The sequence below is a fragment of the Lathyrus oleraceus genome, chromosome 1 (genome assembly GCF_024323335.1).
Source record: "Lathyrus oleraceus cultivar Zhongwan6 chromosome 1, CAAS_Psat_ZW6_1.0, whole genome shotgun sequence".
NCBI lineage: Eukaryota > Viridiplantae > Streptophyta > Magnoliopsida > Fabales > Fabaceae > Lathyrus > Lathyrus oleraceus.
This window is the reverse complement of record NC_066579.1, coordinates 222,932,202-222,957,139: the sequence shown is the minus strand read 5'-3', so window position 1 is coordinate 222,957,139 and position 24,938 is coordinate 222,932,202. Positions and strand designations below refer to the sequence as shown.

At 37.5% G+C, this 24,938-nt stretch overlaps 1 long non-coding RNA gene across 1 annotated transcript; it reads right to left on the bottom strand.

The window, feature by feature from the left end:
* Positions 1-10,017: 10,017 nt before the first annotated feature.
* On the bottom strand, positions 10,018-13,169 carry LOC127128451 (uncharacterized). The gene is made up of 4 exons (XR_007805903.1): positions 12,613-13,169; positions 12,284-12,517; positions 11,209-11,284; positions 10,018-10,348 (listed from the first exon to the last, which is right to left on the bottom strand). It is a non-coding gene; the product is annotated as an uncharacterized LOC127128451 (long non-coding RNA).
* Between the last annotated feature and the right edge of the window lie 11,769 nt (positions 13,170-24,938).

The following is a 24,938-nucleotide window of genomic DNA, read 5'->3' as shown; positions in this document are numbered from 1 at the left end:
CCATCATTATACACAGCTGTGATAGCTGAGACAATGAACAAATCCAAGGAACTCTTTAAGAGCCCTAAATATTACAAAACAGGCATCAATGAGGACTGCCACACATTACACAATTTAAAAGAACACTAATAACTCCATATTGCAGTAGCAGAACATCTCCCAGAACATCATACACACCAGCTTCACAGTCTTCATTCTTTAACAAACAAGAGGAGGAACCATCAATCAGAGGAAGAAGTATCATCTTCGCCTTCTTCTTCATCTTCAGAGCCATCAGAGCTTTCAGAGTTGTCACAGGATTGTGCTTTTGCATCTGAGTCCTTACTAGATTTTTCTATCTTCTCTTTTTCCAGGCTACAAATAAGAGCTTCCAAAGCTTCTTTTCTTGCTTTAGCCACATTTATACCATTCTCCAATTCTTTGCAGGTTTCTCTTAGTTGGTCAATTAGGCTCCCTTGAGATGCTGGTTCCCTTCTGGCAGATGTCATGACAACATCATTGACATGACCACCCTCAAAAAGCTTATAGTGAATTGATAGAGGGGTCTTTCTCCTGCTTGGAATATCACTAGCACTTAGGATTCCTGGTTGTTGACTCAGGATGATGCCACAAATGATGGATGGGAATGCAATGGGCAACTTTACAGCATTGGTGGAGGCATGTCTGATGGTTTGATCAAACACAAACTTTCCAAAATCATAGTTTATCTTAGTTCCAATGGCATGAATGATCCTCCCAAGAGCAATGGAGATGGTAGATATGTGATTAGTAGGTACCCAATTTGCTGAACCAATCTTGTGTAAGATGGCATACTTAACAGTTAGTTTACTAGCTAATAGGTGTTTCCTACTAGGCCATTCCTTAACTTGGCCAACTGTAATCAGTCTACAGATCTCATTATCTGTGGTCTCTAGATCTACCCCTCCATCAGTTCCTCTCCCTAGGAACCTGTTGATGATGGTTGGTGAAAGTTTCACACACTTACCCCTAACAACCACTTTGCAGACCTCCCTGCTGCTTTTTCCATAACTCTCCTCAGGAATGTTTACAATGAATTCTTTGACTAGCCCCTCATAGCATTGAGGCAGAGCAGTCACAGTTTTCATAAGACCAGCTGCCTTGATTAACTCCATTACTTCCTTCACTTCAACAGTCTCTTTCCCCAATTCTCTTTCAACCGCTACCCTTCTTTGAGTGACAAATCTCCATTTGTCTAGGTGCTTAGCAGCTATTTTGTTGGAAGACTTCTTTACAGCCTTTCTTTTGTCAGAGGAGATGTCTGCGATATCGTCTTCGACATTCTCATTAGATTCAAAACTCTTACTTCTTTATTTCTTCTTCCTGACCTCTACTTTACTCCAAGATTTGGAGGGACCTATACCAGCAACCCTTTTCTCTTTCCTACCTGTCCTTATCTCAGCAATACTCTTCCTTTTTCTCAGTCTATTGGCTACACTTGTTTTCACAAGATTGACCAACGTGTCATCTTCTTCCTCAGACCTTTCTTCCTCAGTGTCCTGAGCAGTATTAGGGGACATACTAGGTAAGTTTTTTCCAAGAGAGCATAGTCCCTCAGCAACTACTTCCTTTTCTGTTTTAGATGACTCATCATCTTTCTCAGCTTGGGTTTCCACCTCAGGAGAGGGGTCCCTTCTGGACAGAGGGGTAAAGATGTCCTTGACTCCATGCTCTTCATTCAGTATCCTAGTAACTAGGTTTCTTATGATGCGATCAGTAGAGTGCATGTTCTCTTTATCAGGAGATTTTTAAGGAGTTCTACCTTGCTTAGCTTCGGCCATGGAAGGGGAGCCTGGAACGTCACCTGGTATCATGCGCAGAGGAGTTACGTCCATCAAATCTTCATCTAAAAATTCCATGGAGGAAGTTCTAGTATGAAAGGGTTTTGAGCTAGATGTTGATGGATGTTGAGACATGTTGTTGAACTTTTGAGAAAACTTTCTTTGCCCTAGCAGAGGTTCTCTGAGTAGTTTGATGAAGATGGAAAGAATTGTGTTTAGGCAGAGCGTGCAAATGAAATAGATACTATTTCCAATACTAGGAGATGATTCATTATTAATGTGGTTTTTTCTTTTCATTGGGCAGACAATATTTTTGTTACCTTTTCCACTCCACATTAATTGCCATATTTTCTCAAGAACCCAAGCCCCTAATTTTCCCTTTTCATATTTCAGTTGGACATCATACAAATCCCTTGCAGTCCTGTTGGTTAGTTGCATTTCATGCTGTAGAACTATGAGTTTGTTTTCCACATATTTTCTACATGAGTGATGAAAGCAAATAATGTACTTGGTCCAGCTGTGCTGAATATGGTCTTTGGACATAGGTGTACCATACAGGTTGTCATAATACAATGTCATAGCATCGAGTGTGACATTGTATATAATTATCAGTAATTTCATCCACCCTGGTTGAGCATTGTTGCTTTCAACTGATATCTTATCTATCTCAATAGTCCCTTGTGTCTCAGTTCCAGCAAAGCTCTCACTACCTTCAAACTTCATACCACCAGTCATATGTTCAGGTGTTTGGGCCATCATGACCTTCTCTTCTTTGAGGTTAGGTCTTTGGTGTAACATCCTTGTCTGACATTTTTCCTTTCCCTTGTAGGTTCTTCTCGCAACTGTACTCATCTTAGAGGGGTCATCCATTTGAGAGCTCCACATGTAGCAGTTGTTTTTGGTCCTGATTCCTTTCATAATCACTTCACTGTTTTTGTTAACAATCAGACATTCAGTTTTAGTGAAGATGATATTCAAACCTTGATCCCCTAGCTGACTGATGCTTATCAGATTTGAAGTCAAGCCCTTGACCAATAGAATATTGTCAAGTTTAGGAGCTCCAGGACACTCAAGCTTGCCTATTCCCTTTATTTCACCTTTTACTCCATCACCAAAGGTTACATGGCTTAGGTCATGAGGGTGAAGATCAGTTATCAATTCTGAGTTTCCAGTCATATGTCTAGAACATCCACTATCAAAATACCACTCTTCTTTGTGAGCTATTTGAATTGTAACATTAGTCTTAGGAACCCATTGCTTCTTGTTGATAGGCCTGTGTTGTTTGGGTCTGGGTTGATAGTGAGTCTGTTGATGAACAGGGGTAGGGTAACCATACAGCTTATAGCAGAAGGGCCTTGAGTGTCCAAATTTCCCACAGTAATGACATCTCCATCTTTGGTGTTTGCCTTTCTGCTGTTTTTTCTTTTGATGATGTGACATCTTAGGATTGCTCTTACTATTGCTGCATTTAGGTTTAGCTTGAGGTTTGCAACCAATGTAACTACTTTCAGCCTTAGATTTATGGTACCCTATTCTAGATTTTGCTCCTGTGATTAGTCTAGTTTGGAGAATCATATCTAAGGAGTCAGATCCATTGTTTAGCATCCTTACATATTTGGTTGTCTCTTCTAGTTTTGAGTTTAAGAGCATGACTTCAGTTTTTAGCTTGACTATGGTTTCCTCCTGTTCTGCCTTTTCATTCTCCAGTTGTACTATCTTCTGGCTCTCAACTTGTTGACTTTTATCTAGCTTGTCCTTCAGACCCACATCTTCTGTTTTCAATTTGGAGATGGTTTCCAAGTATTCTACCTTCTCATTTTCAAGTTGAGTTATTTCTTTCTTCTGGTTTAAAACCTGCTTGCTCAGCTCTACACTTTTATGACACAGCTCTCTGTAGGTAGAGGCCAATTCCTCAAAGGTAACTTCACCATCACTTGAGTCTTCATCAGATCCCCATCTTCCTGTCAAAGCAATCCTAAGATTTGCAGCCTCCTCTGTATCACTTTCATCTGACCAGGTGGCAGCAAGACTCATCTTCTACTTCTTGAGGTAGGTTCCACATTCTGTTCTAATGTGTCCATACCCATCACATTCATAGCACTTTACTTCTTTTCCTTCTTTCGGCTTCTCCTCTGGCCTTACTCTTCTTCCATTGCTGATGTCAGATGAGATGTTCTTGACACTTGTCTTGGATCTTACGTCCATTTTCTTTAACAATCTGTTAAACTGTCTCCCCAACATTGCAACTTCATTGGCCCATTCTTTATCCATATCTTGACTGTTTTCCTCTTCTGTGTTGGATATGAAGGCAATGCTCTTGGTTTTCTTTTCAGTTCCATCATTCAATCCCATCTCAAAGGTTTGGAGGGATCCAATTAGCTCATCTACCCTCATATTGGAGATGTATTGAGACTCTTCTATGGCAGTCACCTTCATTGCAAATCTCTTAGGAAGTGACCTAAGTATTTTTCTTACCAGTTTTTCATCTGTCATCTTCTCTCCCAGGGCTCCTGAAGCATTAGCAATATCAAGGATACTCATGTGAAATTCATGAATGTTTTCATCTTCTTTCATCCTTAAGTTTTCAAACTTGGAGGTGAGCAGCTGAAGTCTAGACATCTTTACCCTAGAGGTGCCTTCATGAGTAGTCTTGAGAATGTCCCAAGCATCTTTGGCCACTTCACAGTTATTTATTAGCCTGAAAATATTCTTGTCTACCCCATTGAATATTGCATTTAAGGCTTTAGAGTTTCCAAGAGCAAGATCATCCTCCTCCTTGGACCATTGTTCTTTAGGCTTCTTCTCAGTAGTGGCTTCTTCTTCTTTAGAGACTACAGGGTGCATCCAGCCTGTCAAGACAGCTTTCCAAGCCTTGTTATCAAGGGATTTTAAAAAGGCTACCATTCGAGGTTTCCAATAGTCATAGTTAGAACCATCCAAAATTGGTGGCCTATGAACAGATCCTCCATCTCTCTCCATTGTACCAGAAAGTATTGCCCCTAGATCTCACCCAGAACCAGAGCAGGATGCCTGCTCTGATACCAATTGAAATTCTGGTATCAGATATAAGATGTCGAAGGTAATGTTACGACACTGATATCTGCTAACACACAATGGATAAAATAAACAGAATGGTAAAGCAAATAACACAAGCAATTGTTAACCCAGTTCGGTGCAACTCACCTACGTCTGGGGGCTACCAAGCCAGGAAGGAAATTCACTAAAATAGAATTAGTTCAAAGACTCTCCGTACAATTCAACAAGTTACAGTCTTTCTCACCTAATCTCTACCCGTGCAATTTCTACCTAAGCACTCTTAGATATGAGAACCCACTCACTTCCCTTACAATCACACACCAGTGATTTTAAACAACAATCCCTTGTGAAAAGAAAATACTTTTCAATTACACACTCTTGATTTTACTTCACAGTTTCAATCAAGAAGACACACTCTTGATCTTGCTTCACAGCTTTGATCAAGAAGATACACACTCTTTGCTTAACAGCTTTAGAGTGACAAATTACAACCACAAATCAGTCCAATTCAATCATCAATGGATGACTTGAATGACCTACAAGTCTTACGACTAAACAGACACAAACCCCAGCTCTCTCTCTATATTTCGCTCAGTCTTGGTTGTGTGTTCAAACAGGTTTTCTAAGTCCCTTTTTATAGAAGCATTCTGCTGGGCTTGGACATCTTGAAAACCCTAAATCTATTTTCCAATCAAATCTTTTTATAACAGCTGATTAGATCTCTTTGGAAAATAAGTAAATCTGGTTGTAATCCATGATTGAATGCGCCAGCTAGCCATATCTTCAATCATCCAAAGATTGCCATTAATTGTGCAATCACAAAACACTAGACATTCATACTGAATGTTCTGTGTACAGGATGTCATGATATCGGGTCTGACATCCTGGAAAAATCCTGCATAATCCAATAATTCCTTTTATAGCTTTTAGCAGGTACACCATATCAGATGCCATGACATTATGTATGTCATCTGAAATAATCCTACATGAACATGTCTTTCATTTAAGCTCCAGCAGGTACATCCAATATCAGAAGCATTGTCATTGTACGTGGCATTCTGAAACAATCCTGCATGCACATGTTCTTGAACTCCAGCAGGTACATAGGATATCTCATGTTAAGACATCACACATGACATCTTGTGAACACTCTTTGTTTTACCAAAATTGCTGCCAACACTTAGAATCAACATTTGTCAACATCGGATCGTGAAATCCATCAAACCTTAATACATAGGTTTGCATCTTTATCCGCTTAAATACTTGTGTTTCACTTGTCAGGAGATATTAGTTAACATCATCAATTAGTTGTCATAATAAAAAATGGTTGTCCTTGTTAAAATCATATCACATGTAAAATAAGGTTCCACAAAGACCTTTGAAAAAAATTGAGGAGTGACAAAGAAAATGATAGTATAGTTGTTGATTATGATGACATATCATTTTTTTGCTACACTCCACACGAATGACTAGACGACGAAATTGGTGGTATTTGTGTATTTATAACCATGGAAGGTGTTGTATTAATAAGGATATAACTACCACCATGATTCAATATCATTTAATTTCTGTTGGATGGAGTATTAATTAAGTATTGCATCTTGGGAACATTTGTTTAGTGATCGGCCAAATTTAGAAAGTGTGTTGTCAACCAGAAAGTCATTTCCAAAGTGTTTTTTTAAAATTATAATCACAAAATAGTTTTTTCCCAAGTGAGAGAATGTTAAAAATACTTTTGTAAACTATAATGAATATTAAGTTTTGATTTATAAAAATTGTCGATGTTGTAAATGTGATCCATTTAAAGACGCCTAAGTCTGACAATAATAATAGACTTTGCACACTAATTATGATTAGTGTAGAACAACGTGTAAGTCCAACATTTAGAATTCATGATGAGTGGTACTATAGTTGTTATCTTAAATAGATATGTCAATCCTCTTTGTCGATGTTAGGGGAGCTTTTCAATAGGAAGCATTGAATATTGTGAGATTTCTTCTTCTAGAGCAACACCTTTGTGAGACACACACCACATATTCATCCAAAACCTTAAGGTGACAGGTGAGTAGGTTCTCTCACTAATAAATGCTTAAGTATCCATATTTTCAACCAATGTGAGACTATTACTCACACTACTCACATTTGCTACATTCTTAACACTCCCCCTCAAGTATGAGTCCACAATGCCCTCCTCAAGTGAAAGTTCTTCTTACATCCACAAACTCTTGTACACTTGTTTGAGATTTGTCTCATTGAGAATCCTAAATATTAAAGCATGTGATTAGAGAAAGGAAGACTCAGATCATTATGAAGAAGAATTAATTATCATGTCTTCAACGAGTAAATATATTCTAATATCATGTAATATCAATTTTAATTATATAAAAAATGATAAACTAAAAACTATAACCTTCAAGGTTACTTCAAATAATTTTTTATAAAAGAATTATAAGTTAGTAGTAAAAAAAACTAAAGGACCTTGCTAATTTTTTTTGATCAAATATTGAATATTTTTTTATTGATGTAGACTTAAAAGAAAAATGTTATGTTTTTTTTTTAATTTTATCAAATAGACTTTTAATGTGTCAAAGTTGTTATAAGATTGTATTTAATTGTAATTTAATTGTAATAAATTTGAAGTTATTTAATATGATTGGTCGTAAAAAAAAGAGAAAGTTGTCATAAAAAGTGTGAGAAAGAAATAAAAATATGAGAAATAAAGAAATTTTGATGTATTATTTGATATAAAAATAAGATAAATATTTTTAAATAAATATTTTAAATTAAAAAATATGAATTTATTGAACAAAAGTAAATTAATCTAATTCTTTATTGATTCATTTAATTGAATTTTATGATAGAAATTGATTTTAAAAAAGACAATATTTTTGTATGGATTCAAATTTATTCTTTTAAAAGCCGAAGCAACTCGACTAGTTACACTTTTATCAACAAACTTTTTAGACTATAAATCAAAAACCAACAATAATGATGATGACGTGTTTGGATTCAAGTAAGATTTCTTCATAATTAAGATCTAGCAACAAGTTAAGGATAAAATAATGATGATGACAGCGAAGCATGTGATTGTCGCAAGTCATTCTCAAATTTGACCTTTATAATGGTGAGAAATTACCCTTAATGCCACTCAGTTAAAAAAGTACTATATGAAATGATGTTGCTAATATTATGAGTTGTGTGAGACACTCGTGATTCACTGCTTAGGTTGTTCCTTTGTTTATGTTTCTACGGTTTTGTTTGCGTTTTCTTGATCATTCACTCACGTGACCCTCGTGATAGTAATTGTGTTGTCAGGACCACATGCTATGCTACTGGTGGAATTATATGTGTGACCAATCAGAAACGCGTAATTAGTTGACTAGTCTGATAATTTGACTATATCTGGCTTGTTGATCTAATTACTGCCAAATTTGAAAATAAATAAATTACTAATACTCCTATTTAACGGTGAAATAAAAGACATATGCCTAGATTAGTAGATTGGATTTTTTATTACTCGCATTTTAATATAATTTTCTTGGTTCGTTGGGTTGATTGTTAAACTTCTTTGATAGTTTAATAATTTATTCTCCTATAGAAATAAAAAACAAAATTTTAAATTAATTTTTATGAGTTAAATATGTCATTGACTCACATCTCTTAAATTCATACTAGAATTCAATTTGAGAATGAAAACCTAAGGTTTATTGAATATCTTCTGATGGGGATGTAGAGAGAATCTTGATAAATCGTGTATTTTGATCGTTCTATAAATGAGAATCATAACTCATATAAATAATCCTAAGATTATTTCTTAGTTTTTCAATATTCTAATTTGACCTCTTATCAAATTAGATATTGACTTACGATATCTACACAATAACCTTACATTTCATGACATTTATGTTTTTTTGTCAAAAACTTAATATTAATATTAATTAGACCACTATAGTTTTGACTAATTAAATAATGACCCTAATACATATAATATTATATTTTTTACCCAAATTCTAACAATCTCTCACTGGTCACATATGTAACTCTAGACATGTGTTAGACTTTATGAGCTCAAAATTTGCCATTATATACTTTAGGTATATTCAAGTTATCTCGTTCATTAGTCATGATAGTCTACAAAATCAAAGTGATTTCCGTTATATAAATCATAATTAAACCCACCAATGATCACTAATACTCACATAAGTAAATGACATATATTCATCATGAAATGTGTAGCATGAAAATCACATGTGTCGTACCCCAAAATTTGTCCTTCCCTTTTCGCTTTTCATCTAACCTATGACTTGAGATTCATTTGCATTCATTCATATGCATCATGTATTCATATTAACACATCCTCACAAACATCATAAATTCGAAGCTTCTGAATAACAAGCTTTGGTTCACTTGACCTTGTGGGATTGTATCTTGATCTTTCATTCATACCTAACCTTGAGTTTGCTTGGCTTTTGTCTTTGATGGACCATTTGATCCGTGAAACTCTAATTAGGCGGGCTATCTTGGGGAGAGTTTGGTTGTGGTTTCTTATCACTTGCTTTGGTTGATCTGGAAGCCCTGGCGCATATCATGTGTGAAGCATTGTTGCTTGTTGCATCAATCTTTTTCATATGGGTTGTCTAGTGGCATTGGTTTGTATGTGAAACCCTAATTAGGGATACTCATCATGGTGATTCATTTGTTAATCTTTGTTTGAACAAGAAACCCTAGTTTATGAGGTTCTTCATTATGGTTGTCTGTTGACCATTACTGTTGCATAAAACCCTGCATGAAGGTGTTTAATCCTTGGTGACCTTGTGTCTTGATTTGGTGATTGAAACCTTAATCCGTTGAGAGGGGGGTATTAGATCACTTTGTCTTGCATCATACCATTTGCCATTAATCATCTTTTGACCAGGATTTAGTACATGGTTTTTGTTTTAAAGATCCATTTGATACAAGACTTTTTGCATTCATGTTATTCTTGTTTGCTCAAATTCCTAATGTATTGAACAAGTTCATCTGCTATGTCTTAGTTCATTATTGTATTCCTAGCCCGTGGTCTCATGCTTCATAGGGGTTCATAATGCATTGATTTGAACTCATTAGTGCATTAATGTTTCATTCAATTCAAGAAAAATTTCACTTGAAATTCAAGCACATTCTTATTAAAATAAGAAAACTATTTGCATACAAGTGTCCATTTCATTCATGTATTACAAGTTACATCATTCATACAAAAGAAATACAAAAAAAGTAATTTCTACAAAAGTTGACTTTTAGTCAACTGTTGACTTTTTGGTCAACCATTTGATCAAAGTCAACTTCCATATTGTTTTTCATCCCTAAACCCTAGTACCCATTATATCTTTATTCTTGCATAAAACTCCATGAAGGAGAAACTTCACATTTTGTATCAAATGTGGTTAGGCCATGCCTTGAATGCCTTGCCTCCACATTTGCTTTGTCTCATGTCTTGCTATTTGACAACCCTTTCCAAAGTCCTCATGTCCATCCTGCAACATCAGTACCATTCACATATATCACATCATAATTCATCAATACATGTCACAAGCAAAGCAATAAAGCCACAAACATGCATACATGAGCTCATACTCAAATCAAGCTAAACCATTGCATTCACACATGGGTAACATTCATAACAGCACACATATGTATTACTCAAGAAAGACATCATAGATACCAAAACCATTGAGTCAATAGAATTGGGTTTTTAGGTTTCATTCACTAAATAACAGGTAGTCATTAACAAATAGTTTGACTTGCATTTAAATGAAAGAATTCAAGCAAATCTAACCTAACTGAAATTCACCAATATGTTTAACAGAACCTGTAACAAGTAAGCCTTTTAAAGTCAAAACATTGATAGGATAGCAAAAAGTCAATTGCCAATAATTCACCTAACTCTAGCAAAACATCAACAAGCATCTTAATAGAGTCTAACAGCAATAGGCATCACTTAGCATATTAGATTGACATGTCTAATTAGTTTTCAATCATTAACATACAATCGGTCCTGACCATCAATCATCAACATTCATCTAAATAAGAAATTCAACTATTCCAACCTAATTGTTTTTTATTAATAGAATGAGAATTAAATACTGCCACTTGGTTTAATCTACTGCACAAACTGACTGCAGCATTACTAACCCTGCCAATTTAATTAAGTTATGGATCAACAACTCATAAACCAAGCTAATTTGATTCACTAAACAAGGTGACCTTAGTCCAAAACCAGATCCAGGCATAAATTAAATCAACAGATTTTAATGGTGAGCCATGAAATTCACCCTCAGAACAAGGCAGGGCACCCTGGTTGCAATAGAGTAAATCTTGTAAAGTAGCATACTACCTGCAGTTTTTCTAGTACAACAGAAGCTTCCTCCACTCCATTAACCAATTAAGTTCATTCATGATCCGACCTTAACCTGCAAAATGAAATTAACGATTAATAAATTGCAACCGAAGTAATTTCCGGCAATTAACAGGTCTAAAGAAAAACTGCTGCAATGCATTGTTAGCATTTGAGACAACGACAAGTTGGTTTTTAACGAAAGACAACAGGTTAACGAAAATCTAACCGCCTACAACTAACAGAACATCATAATTTAGCATTAATACTAAGACCCCCACACCAGGCTAAGTGCACTAATCAGCTCATTTTCGTTCAAATTAGTGGCTTCAATCAATTAATTTTACACTGTGAAAAACCCACAATGCAATGCTCTAACTTCCCATATCAGTCGTATTTGAAAATATTCCTAAACTCACTTCAGGTAGATTTAATATAATTAGAATTAACTAACATGTTCTAATATAACAGAAATTAATTAGAGCTCCACGATAAGCCGACGGAGATACAATGCAGAGAATCATACCAAGCTTACTAACAATTATTTAATTCATATTGAATGTGAAAGGAAACTAGCAGAATCCACTCCTTCAATATTCACAATAGTTCATTCTAGCTAGTTTTTAGCCTAAGACAATATAACAAAACTCAACAACTAACTGTTAACAAAATCAACACATCAAAGTTCATCAAACCTCAATTAACTTATCAGAATAACTAACACTTCAATCCTAACTAACATGTTTTCTAGCTATATAACCAAAAATCTTTAACAGTATCCAATATCCAAATCAACCATATTAACCACACTAATTCATAATTATAATCAACCTTTGTTTTATAAAGTAAAACAGAATAACAAGTAAAGAACCCTGCAACTAACTGGCTTTAACAGATCACACATACCAGATTGAAATGAAGAGGAACTTAAAACCAAATTCAAACCAAATTCATTCGCTCATTTGATTTCCCTAACAAATAACTAACTAATTTCATTTACAACTAACTTTGAATTTCATGTGAATTTCATAACTGAATTCCATTCAAAACTCTATAAAAAGATTTATGCACTCACGATTTAAGCTTCAATCTTCACTTTTCTTCAAGCTTCAATCTGCAAATTCTCTTCAATCTTCAACCCTCAAGTTTTCTCCATTCTTCAATCTGTTTCATTGCAAGAACGCACAAAATCCATTCCATTTCGACTCTGCAACAGAACTTCATCAATCTGCAACCAAAATTCCCCTTATTGGCAACTGTCTTCTTTATTTTTCATCGTTGTCATCATCGATTCCTAAGTTCTGCCATTCTGCAACCAGAATGCGAGAATCAAACGTAAACGAATCAAGGAAATCACAAGGGAGGAAAGAATAAATCAAATTGGAGAAGAAGAAACTCACTAACCTTTCGGGAGAAAATGGTTGGTCGTCTTCGCTCTTCATCTTCCATGCAACTCACGCAAGATCCTTGGTTGCAAAATCTGGTATGTTCTTCATTTTTTCAATGGCTTATATTTTCACGCGCAAGAGCGACGCGTCAAATTCCATTTTCGATTTCGATTACGTTTGAACCTTGAGTTGGAAGCGGATTCGTGTGATTCTTCCATGGAGTTTGAATCGAGTCCCTCGGTAATATCCGTTTGCTATCATATGTCATCGAGGAAAATCCGTCATCATCGCCGATGAAGGGCGTTTAGGAGCGTACATCTGGCTCGAATGTGACGCCTTCAGCAATTTCCTTCGGCAAGCTCTGGTTCGCGTTTTAGGCCTTTCTGAAGTTTTTTGAAGATGATGAGGAAACGAGTTCGGGCTGCTGGGAACGATTTCATGTTTGACCTGGTTTCTGTATTCAGGCTTTGCTTGGATCCGGAAAGCCTTTCTGTATTCAATTCTTTTGTATTAGTCTTGTTGTAGGATTAATCCATATTTTTAGAATTAGGTGAAATTTTCTTGATTTTAGATATTAGGAGTAATTATTTTCTTTGATTGATTAGATAATTAGATTTAAGTAAGTGATTAGTTAGAAATTAGGTTTTAGTCAATTTTGTTAATTAGACTTAGCTCTTGATTTTCCAAAACTAATGCAATTGATTAACCATGCCGTGATTAGGATTTAGTCATTAGACTTTGATATTTCATTTCGTGGATTTTGTATGGATTAATATGATTAACATTTGATTTTACCATGATTAGATATTAGGTTAAATTCTGACCATTAGGTATGTTGATTCATTTTGTGGAAAATTACTATTTTACCCCTAGGATTTAAAATAACTTAATTTGCATGTTCCCTTAGTATATAGCCTTGATCAGTTTTGTCTGATTCTTACTTAGTTGATTAATTCAATAAGGTATTATTGTACCTAGTTTCAACTATTATTTCAATCTCACTGATTAGTGTTGACCAAAGGTCACTTTGGTCAACCAAATCCTTTGTAATCGTGTTGTAATCCCCCAACCCAAGCATATCCAAGTGATCAAAAGACCCTTGATCACTTGATATGGCAAGTCCGTCGCACTCAAGCTATTATGGATATGTTGAATCTTAGGAGCTCAAGACCTCAAGGCTCAAAGGCAAGATGAAGACTTCAAGTGAACATCAATCAAGTATAGCTAGCGAGGTGGACTACTACTCAAGCAATGCAAAGGTATCAACGTTTGGCGACCATAATTCAGAGTGTGTGGCACGGGCCTTAAGAAATAGAGAAGGAATGAGACTGGAGAATTCCATTAACTCATTCTGAATATCTTTGTGTATGAGATGCTTGACTCAGTTGCTCATCGTATTCACCTCAATTCATAGACTTTAGCACAATTTAAATTACGTGATTGTTAAGTTTTCTTCTACAACAAGTAGCACTACATCAATAAGATCAACACATAAGATCTCCTGTTAGCAACTTGTTAATTTTGATTCGAGTTGCACGCTATGAGCCTTAAGAAACAAAGAATGGATGAGAGTGGAGAATTCCGTTAACTCGTTATGGATATCCTTAGGTACTGGACGCTTGAACCAATTGCTCAAGTTATTCGCCTTTGTTCAAAGACTTTAGTGCAATTTGAATCACATAATTGACAAGTCTTCTTCTTCAAATAAGTATCAAGTTGTCAACACTTCAATGATGGAGCATCGTTGCTATTAGTAACTCGTAGTTGTACACCCTCTTTCAATTCAATTCTTTGCCCTGTAAGGTGATAAACATGTGCACTTGTTACTTGCCCTGTAAGGTAATAAACCTGTGCACTTGTTCCTTGCCTTATAAGGTGATAAACCTTGGTAGTATAATTTAGTTCTTTGCCCTGAGAGTCATGGACTCTGGCATCTGTCTCTTTTTGCCCTGTAAGGTGATAAACCTTGGCAATACAACTCATTCCTCGCCTTGTAAGGTGATAAACCTTGACAGTTCAATTTAGTTCTTCGCCTTGGGAGGTGTTAAACCTTGGCGATTCGGTTCCTTGACATCATCAGTTTTAAACTCTGGAAGTGATACCTTGCCTAGAAGTTTGTGAACCTTGGCACTCCTTTTTCAGCCTTAAAGGGTTGTGTACCCTGGCAAATCAATCTCGTTCCCTTTTATTTCAGTCGTAGAAAGCTGAACTACGATTACTTTGGTTTTCTCGTTGCACGATGAGAATACGAAGGCACGAGGGTTCGAATCCTCAGTGAGCATACTTATTTATTCCTTATTCCACCTTAGGGCATCATTTATATCTTTCACTATCCATTATCTACATTCGATCATAAACCATTCATCTTAGTGACATATTGTTTCTTTGAAATCGAAATACAATTTTCTTTGGAAGGCCATATACACCCTTTTAGGACCATATAGTGGAAAATCCGCATTTGTACCTAGAGTTGCTTGACTTGTACCTAGACATTTTATTCCTTCTTTTTCTGTCGAACCATACAGTGATACCATGCCTTAGGCCCCTCAGTTGTGGTTTGTGCCACCTTCCCTATATGGTACAAATTTCTCTTCTCCTATGGATTCCAATAGATACTTTGACATTTGGTTTCAAACTATACCACTTCAGTAATTTGTTACCAAATATTCATTTTTGTGACTTTGGTAACTTCATTTCGTTCATCTCCATGATGCATTCATATTCTACCTTTACTCACATCAATTGATATACCAGTTATCTTTGATACAAATACAATATCTCTTTGAGCTCCATCTTGTATTCCCTTGTGAACCAAGAGCTGCTTGTGTTGTAAAAACAAACACTTAATTCCTTTCTTTTCGGTTATTCCAATACAGTGACGTCATGCCTTAGGCCCATCACTTGTTGGTTCATACCAGTTTTACTATTGGGTTCATATTTCACCCCTTGTTGGAGTTCAAATCACATAATTCTTTGGTTCATGCCATACTTTGATCACAATCCTTTTCATCTCCCACCACTAGTTCTGTGAACTACGGAGCTCTGAATTCCTCATTGCACTATGAGGATACATAGGCATGAGGGCCCCAATCCTCACCGAGCACTTTACCTATTTATTTATTTTCCCTGTTCTTTTGCGATTAATCTTTAGATATAACACATATTCGAGCAAGAACAATCAAAACGGTTCTCATGGAGTACCATGGATGTAAGGGGTGATAATACCTTCCCCTTGCATAACCGACTTCCTTACCCAATATATCTCTTTCCTCCGGGTTTTATCGATGTTTTCCCTTTTCTTCGGGAATAAATAAAGTTCGATTGCGACTCTGTTGTATGTTCGAGCGTGTAATGCGTTCGGGTATATTTCCACTAGCTTCAGTTTGCGACTCTGTTGGGGAGTACTGCTACTTGGAGTATTTCCTAGTTGCTAAAATGAGTCGAGCCTAATTTTGATTGCTTCTTTGTTTGGGTGTTTACCTTTATGTTTTACTAGCTTTATTTATCGCATTCTTTATTGCTTTAAATATTGTTTATATTGGATATTATTTGTTATACTCTTTGTTGGGTAGGGGTTATGCTACATGAGAGAAGCTTTATACCCTACCTGAGTATACACATAGGACAAATTCGTGGATAGTCGCGTACACTTGTGTTTTGCGCGTTGGGTTGTCACAAGAACCACACCCAGACTAAATTCACTTGGAAGTACTTTTGTCCTGTGAGAATTCACTACGGTAGGGTATTTTCATTTAGAGTTGATGACTTTGGGAGACCTTATAGGTGTAACACCCTTCTAAAATACCCCAATATTTAATTAAAACAACAAACATAATTCAGAGTAAATATGCAATTAAGGGTGTCACACTTGACACTTCACACCATTTTCCAAATAACTGGTCATACTCATTTGTTTATCAAAATAAAACATTGCGCAATACGCAGCGGAATAAAATCCAACAATGAACAAAACATGTAACACATCACATGTAAAACTTGTTCAACAACCATAATTGAAAACAAAGTAAACATCCCGTCCCGATGTTACATCTACCAGAGCATGACCCACTAAGGAACTACACTAGACTCCAAGCACTAGCTTCTACTCAATCACTACTCGTTACCTGAAACATAGTTGTAAGGGTGAGTTCCTCAATCGATATAATAAGCATTATAAAATATCATGTAATGCTAAGTAAATGAACACATCTCATCACCCTAATCATATCACACATTCAGTAACGGCAACATCAACTCATACTCATAATCCTGCTCAACATAAACATCAAAACACACGTATAATATTGGAACACATCCATTCATATTATACACAATACATACATTATGCAATGAGACTCCATGCATGCGGTACCGACTATTCGTGAACATATAGTTCAACCTCACCGATCAAATCCAGATACGGCTACCAAGCTCACTAGTCCCACTCATTTGAGACCTAGTGACTCACATCACTAATTCCTCACCATGGGAATTAGCTACCACCCCAAGGGCTATGCTATGCACGCTAAATCACCTAGCATGCAAACATCAACAACAATCCACAATAATTCATCGCTAATTCCTCACCATGGGAATTAGCTACCACCATAAAGGCCACAATATGCAAGCTAAATCACTTAGTCATGCAAACACCAACAATCATCCACAATGGACATATGCTCACACTCTAAGCCATAAACAGTCCATTCACAATTGCATACATAATAGATACATCCACAGCATTATGCATACAATCATACATCATCCACATATTTATCACATAATCATATCATGCCACATAATCAATCACAGTATTAGCACGCTCTACTAATACCCCTACCGCTCAAAACAACGGGAAATGATCCCTATTATATCATATGCCAATATAGGCCAAACATCAAACATGCACACCACATGTAAATATAAATTTTTTCACTTTTCACACAGTGTTAACCGGTTAACGCCCTGGGTTAACCGGTTAACGCAACACAGAACACGCTTCCTGGCAATTCACAACAGTGTTAACCGGTTAACACCCTGGGTTAACCGGTTAACGCAAGACAGACAACAATATTTCACAATTCATAACAGTGTTAACCGGTTAACACCCTGGGTTAACCGGTTAACGCAAGACAGAAAGCTGTTCCTGCGCTAACACGAAGCAGAATGCAGAATTCTCCGCATTTTCCGCCGTTGGAGGACTTCCGGACCTCCGATTCCAATTCCGTAAAAAGCTACACGTTCGGAAAATCAAGACTCATCCAATTACAGATTCAATTACAGCTTTAACATAACTTATTCATCTCAATTTTTCAGCATTCAACATCCCAATTAGGGTCAAATCAATGGCTTATCACTACCCATTACATGTTAACCCATAATACCCATTAAACGACGATAAACCCCCCTTACCTGAGTAAATCCGGCAATCCTTTTAGCTTCAAGCTTTTCCTTTCTTCAACCCTTGCTCTCTTGCTCTTCCTCTTTGCCCTTTTCTCACTTTTTCTGTCGCTTTCCCTTTTCACGTGAAAAAACCTTTCTTTACCAAATGGAACTCTTATATATATTCCAACTTATTATTCCAATTTATATTATTCCAATTATTTAATTAAATTAATAAATATACTATTAACTTAAATTAAATAATTATCATATTTTATCGGGGTGTTACAACTCTCCCCCACTAAAAGAGTTTTCGTCCTCGAAAACATACCTCAAGCGAATAACTCAGGATAAGACTCCTTCATCTGACTCTCAAGTTCCCAAGTCACATTGCCACCTGCTGGTCCTCCCCAAGCTACCTTTACCAAAGCAATCTCTTTACCCCGCAACTGCTTCAACTCTCGATCCTCTATCCTCATAGGTGATGTTTCAACAGTCAGGTTATCTCTCACCTGTATATCATCTACTTGGACCACATGCGACGGATCAGGAATGTACCTCCTCAACTGAGACACATTAAAAACCTCATGCAAATTCGCAAGTGACGGCGGTAAAGCGACACGATAGGCTACCTCCCCTATCCTCTCCAAAATCTGATAAGGACCAATAAATCGAGGTGTCAACTTCTTCGACTTCAAAGCTCGACCAACCCCAGTCATCGGAGTAACACGAAGAAACACATGATCTCCCTCTTGAAACTCAAGTGACTTCCTTCTCTTGTCGTGATAACTCTTCTGACGACTCTGAGCAATCCTCATCTTCTCCTGAATCATCTTAATCTTTTCCGTAGTTTGTTGAACAATCTCCGGTCCAACCACAACACTCTCACCGAACTCATACCAACATAAAGGTGTCCGACATCTCCTACCATACAAAGCTTCAAACGGTGCCATACCAATGCTCGAATGAAAACTATTGTTGTAGGTAAACTCAATCAAAGGTAATTAACAATCCCAAGCACCTCCCTTTTCCAAAACACAAGCCCTCAAAAGATCCTCCAGTGACTGAATCGTCCTCTCAGTCTGACCATCAGTCTGCGGATGATATGCAGAACTCAATCTCAGCTTAGTTCCCAAAGCCCTCTGCAAACCTTCCCAGAACTTCGATGTAAATCTAGGATCTCTGTCCGAAACAATACTCGACGGAATACCATGCAAACTTACAATTTTCTCAATATACAACTCAGCTAATCTCTCTAACGGATAATCCATTCTGATCGGAATGAAATGAGCCGATTTTGTCAATCTGTCGACAATCACCCAAATAGCTTCACAATTCTTAATTGTCCTCGGTAAACCAGAAACAAAATCCACTTCCACTCTGGAATAGCCAACGGTTGCATTAGCCCAGACGGCTTCTGATGCTCAATCTTTGACTTCTGACAAGTCAAACAGGAATAAACAAAACTCGCAATTTCTCTTTTCATTCCCGACCACCAAAATAACTTTTTCAAATCATGATACATCTTCGTAGCCCCAGGATGAATACTCAGGCCACTACGATGTCCTTCCTCAAGAATACTCTTCTTAAGTTCGGTAACATCCGGAATACACACCCGATTACCAAATTTCAAAACACCATTCTCATCAACTCTGAATTCACCACCTTGACCTTGATTCACTAGAGTCAACTTATCAACCAAAAGCACATCGGATTTCTGACCCTCTCTAATCTCATCCAGAATACCACTCGTTAACTTCAACATTCCCAATTTAACACTATTGTGAGTACTCTCACACACCAAACTCAAGTCTCTAAACTGCTCAATCAAATCCAATTCCTTAACCATTAACATAGACATATTCAATGATTTCCGACTCAATGCATCAGCCACTACGTTTGCTTTACCCGGATGGTAATTCAAACCAAAGTCATAATCCTTCAGAAACTCTAACCATCTCCTCTGTCTCATATTCAGCTCTTTCTGATCAAACAAATACTTTAAACTTTTATGGTCACTGAAAACCTCAAATCTTGACCCGTACAAGTAATGCCTCCATAACTTCAGAACAAATACCACAGCTGCCAACTCTAAATCATGTGTCGGATAGTTCCTCTCATGAACCTTCAGTTGTCTCGAAGCATAAGCTACAACCTGCTTATTCTGCATCAAAACACCACCCAAACCCAACAATGAAGCATCACAGTAAACCTCAAATGGTTCCGATGAACTCGGTAATATCAGAATAGGAGCAGTAGTTAACCTTCTCTTTAACTCTTGGAAACCTTCTTCACACTTTGAGTCCCAAACAAACGCTTGCCCCTTTCTAGTCAACATCGTCAACGGTAACGCCAACTTAGAAAATCCCTCAATGAATTTCCTATAATAACCTGCAAGTCCAAGAAAACTCCTTATCTCAAAAACTGACTTCGGAGCTTCCCACTTAGATACCGCTTCTATCTTAGAAGGATCAACAGCAACACCACCTCTTGAAATCACATGACCAAGAAAACTAACCTCTTCTAACCAAAATTCACACTTGGACAGTTTAGCAAATAACTTCTTTTCTCGTAGAACCCCTAAAACCACTCTCAAATGTTCAGCATGCTCTTCTTCAGATTTCGAATACACCAAAATATCGTCAATAAACACCACAACAAACTTGTCTAGGTACGGATGGAAAATCCTATTCATATACTCCATAAATACCCCAGGCGCATTAGTCACACCAAAAGGCATTACAGAATACTCATAATGTCCATACCTTGTTCTGAAAGCAGTCTTCTGAATATCCTCAGTTTTCACACGTATCTGATGATACCCCGATCTCAAATCTATTTTGCTGAACACACTCGCACCAACCAACTGATCCATCAAATCATCAATCCTCGGCAAAGGATACCGATTCTTGATCGTCACTTTATTCAGTTGCCTGTAGTCCACACACAACCTCATAGTACCTTCTTTCTTCTTAACCAATAACACTGGTGCGCCCCACGGCGACACACTCGGACGAATAAATTTCTTATCCAACAGATCTTCCAACTGACTCTTCAATTCAGTTAACTCAACCGCAGACATACGGTACGGAGCCATCGATATCGGCCTAGTACCAGGTACCAAATTAATCGAGAACTCAACTTCACGCTCTGGTGGTAATTCATTCACTTCTTCTGGAAACACATCAGGAAAATCACACACCACGGCTAGATCGCAAATCGCCAGTTTATCTTTAGCCTCCAAAGTCGCTAACAGCATAAACAACTCTGCCCCATCTGCTACTGCCTCATTCACCTGCCTTGCCGATAGAAACAAACTCTTTCCTTCCTCAATCTCAGGAAAGATCACAGTCTTATCAAAACAGTTGATAGAAACTCGGTTAAACACCAACCAGTTCATACCCAAGATAACATCAATCTGCACTAGTGGAAGACACACGAGGTCCATTCCAAAGTCTCTACCAAAAATACTCAAAGGACAATCTAAACAAACTGAAGTAGTAGTCATTGAACCCTTCGCAGGAGTATCAATCACCATACTACCATGCATCTCAGATATCTCTAATTTAAGTTTCACAGCACAATCCAAAGATATAAAGGAATGAGTCGCACCTGTGTCAATAATAGCTACAAGAGGAAAGCCATTAATATAACACGTACCTCGGATCAAACGATCATCTGCAGAAGTCTCAGAACCCGATAAAGCAAAAACCTTGCCTCCCGACTGGTTCTCTTTCTTCGGCTTAGGACACTGTGGACTGATATGACCCACCTCTCCACAGTTGAAACAAGTCATAGTCTTCAACCGACACTCTGCAGCCAAGTGACCACCCTTGCCACACTTGAAACACTTCTTCTCAGTACTGGTACACTCATGGAAACGATGTCCAGCCTGACCACATCTGTAACACTTAGCAGGGGCACTGGAGTCTCCCCCACTAGGTCTCCTCATCCCACTCTGTCTCTGGAAACCTTTGCCAGCTGCATACGGCTTCCCACGATCATTCTGATTCTTGCCTTTTCTATCAACCCTCTGCTGATAGCTCTCTGCTCTGGCCTTGGTATCCTGTTCAAAGATCCTGCAACAGTCAACCAGGTCAGAAAACACTCTAATCCGCTGATACCCAATAGCCTGCTTGATCTCGGGACGTAACCCGTTCTCAAACTTTACACATTTTGAAAATTCCCCAGTAGCCTCATCATAGGGAGTGTAATACTTCGACAGCTCTGTGAACTTAGCAGCATACTCAGTAACAGACCGATTGCCCTGCTTCAATTCTAAGAACTCTATTTCTTTCTTTCCTCTGACATCCTCTGGAAAGTACTTCCTCAGGAATCTCTCTCTGAACACCGCCCAAGTGATCTCAGCACCCCCAGCAGCTTCCAACTCAGTGCGGGTAGCAACCCACCAATCATCTGCTTCCTCTGACAGCATATGCGTACCGAACCTGACCTTCTGGTTATCGGCACATTCAGTCACTCGGAAGATCCTCTCGATCTCCTTCAACCACTTCTGAGCACCATCTGGATCGTATGCTCCCTTGAACATTGGAGGATTGTTCTTCTGGAACTCACTCAGTTGACGAGCAACTCCCATTCCCACAACATTCAGATTCCCTCCAAGTACTCCAGCTAGCATACCCAGAGCCTCAGCAATCGCAGCATCGTCTCTACCTCTTCCAGCCATCTCTATTCTGAAAACCCAACAAGCTAAAACAATAAGTACTGATAGGGTTACACAACACCTATCACGTACAGGGAAACAGAATAATTACGACTCGACTCGACCGACTATGCTCTGATACCACTAATGTAACACCCTTCTAAAATACCCCAATATTTAATTAAAACAACAAACATAATTCAGAGTAAATATGCAATTAAGGGTGTCACACTTGACACTTCACACCATTTTCCAAATAACTGGTCATACTCATTTGTTTATCAAAATAAAACATTGCACAATACGCAGCGGAATAAAATCCAACAATGAACAAAACATGTAACACATCACATGTAAAACTTGTTCAACAACCACAATTGAAAACAAAGTAAACATCCCGTCCCGATGTTACATCTACCAGAGCATGACCCACTAAGGAACTACACTAGACTCCAAGCACTAGCTTCTACTCAATCACTGCTCGTTACCTGAAACATAGTTGTAAGGGTGAGTTCCTCAATCGATATAATAAGCATTATAAAATATCATGTAATGCTAAGTAAATGAACACATCTCATCACCCTAATCATATCACACATTCAGTAACGGCAACATCAACTCATACTCATAATCCTGCTCAACATAAACATCAAAACACACGTATAATATTGGAACACATCCATTCATATTATACACAATACATACATTATGCAATGAGACTCCATGCATGCGGTACCGACTATTCGTGAACATATAGTTCAACCTCACCGATCAAATCCAGATACGGCTACCAAGCTCACTAGTCCCACTCATTTGAGACCTAGTGACTCACATCACTAATTCCTCACCATGGGAATTAGCTACCACCCCAAGGGCTATGCTATGCACGCTAAATCACCTAGCATGCAAACATCAACAACAATCCACAATAATTCATCGCTAATTCCTCACCATGGGAATTAGCTACCACCATAAAGGCCACAATATGCAAGCTAAATCACTTAGTCATGCAAACACCAACAATCATCCACAATGGACATATGCTCACACTCTAAGCCATAAACAGTCCATTCACAATTGCATACATAATAGATACATCCACAGCATTATGCATACAATCATACATCATCCACATATTTATCACATAATCATATCATGCCACATAATCAATCACAGTATTAGCACGCTCTACTAATACCCCTACCGCTCAAAACAACGGGAAATGATCCCTATTATATCATATGCCAATATAGGCCAAACATCAAACATGCACACCACATGTAAATATAAATTTTTTCACTTTTCACACAGTGTTAACCGGTTAACGCCCTGGGTTAACCGGTTAACGCAACACAGAACACGCTTTCTGGCAATTCACAACAGTGTTAACCGGTTAACACCCTGGGTTAACCGGTTAACGCAAGACAGGCAGCAATATTTCACAATTCATAACAGTGTTAACCGGTTAACACCCTGGGTTAACCGGTTAACGCAAGACAGAAAGCTGTTCCTGCGCTAACACGAAGCAGAATGCAGAATTCTCCGCATTTTCCGCCGTTGGAGGACTTCCGGACCTCCAATTACAATTCCGTAAAAAGCTACACGTTCGGAAAATCAAGACTCATCCAATTACAGATTCAATTACAGCTTTAACATAACTTATTCATCTCAATTTTTCAGCATTCAACATCCCAATTAGGGTCAAATCAATGGCTTATCACTACCCATTACATGTTAACCCATAATACCCATTAAACGACGATAAACCCCCCTTACCTGAGTAAATCCGGCAATCCTTTTAGCTTCAAGCTTTTCCTTTCTTCAACCCTTGCTCTCTTGCTCTTCCTCTTTGCCCTTTTCTCACTTTTTCTGTCGCTTTCCCTTTTCACGTGAAAAAACCTTTCTTTACCAAATGGAACTCTTATATATATTCCAACTTATTATTCCAATTTATATTATTCCAATTATTTAATTAAATTAATAAATATACTATTAACTTAAATTAAATAATTATCATATTTTATCAGGGTGTTACAATAGGGACTACCTTCTGAAGACTAGAACCTACCTGTGAGGGGGATATGGGTTTTTCTACAGGAAACCCTAGACTCTACATACCTTTATTCTCATGGACGTCGAACCTTTGGTCCCGCATCAGGTAGTATACGCAGTTTATCTAGATTGTTTTATGTTGTTAATATACTCAATTGCATATCATTATTACATTACTCTATACATGCCAGAGTTTTGGCCCTGAATTATTATACCAAGAGTGCTTTAAATCCATGGATGTTGCA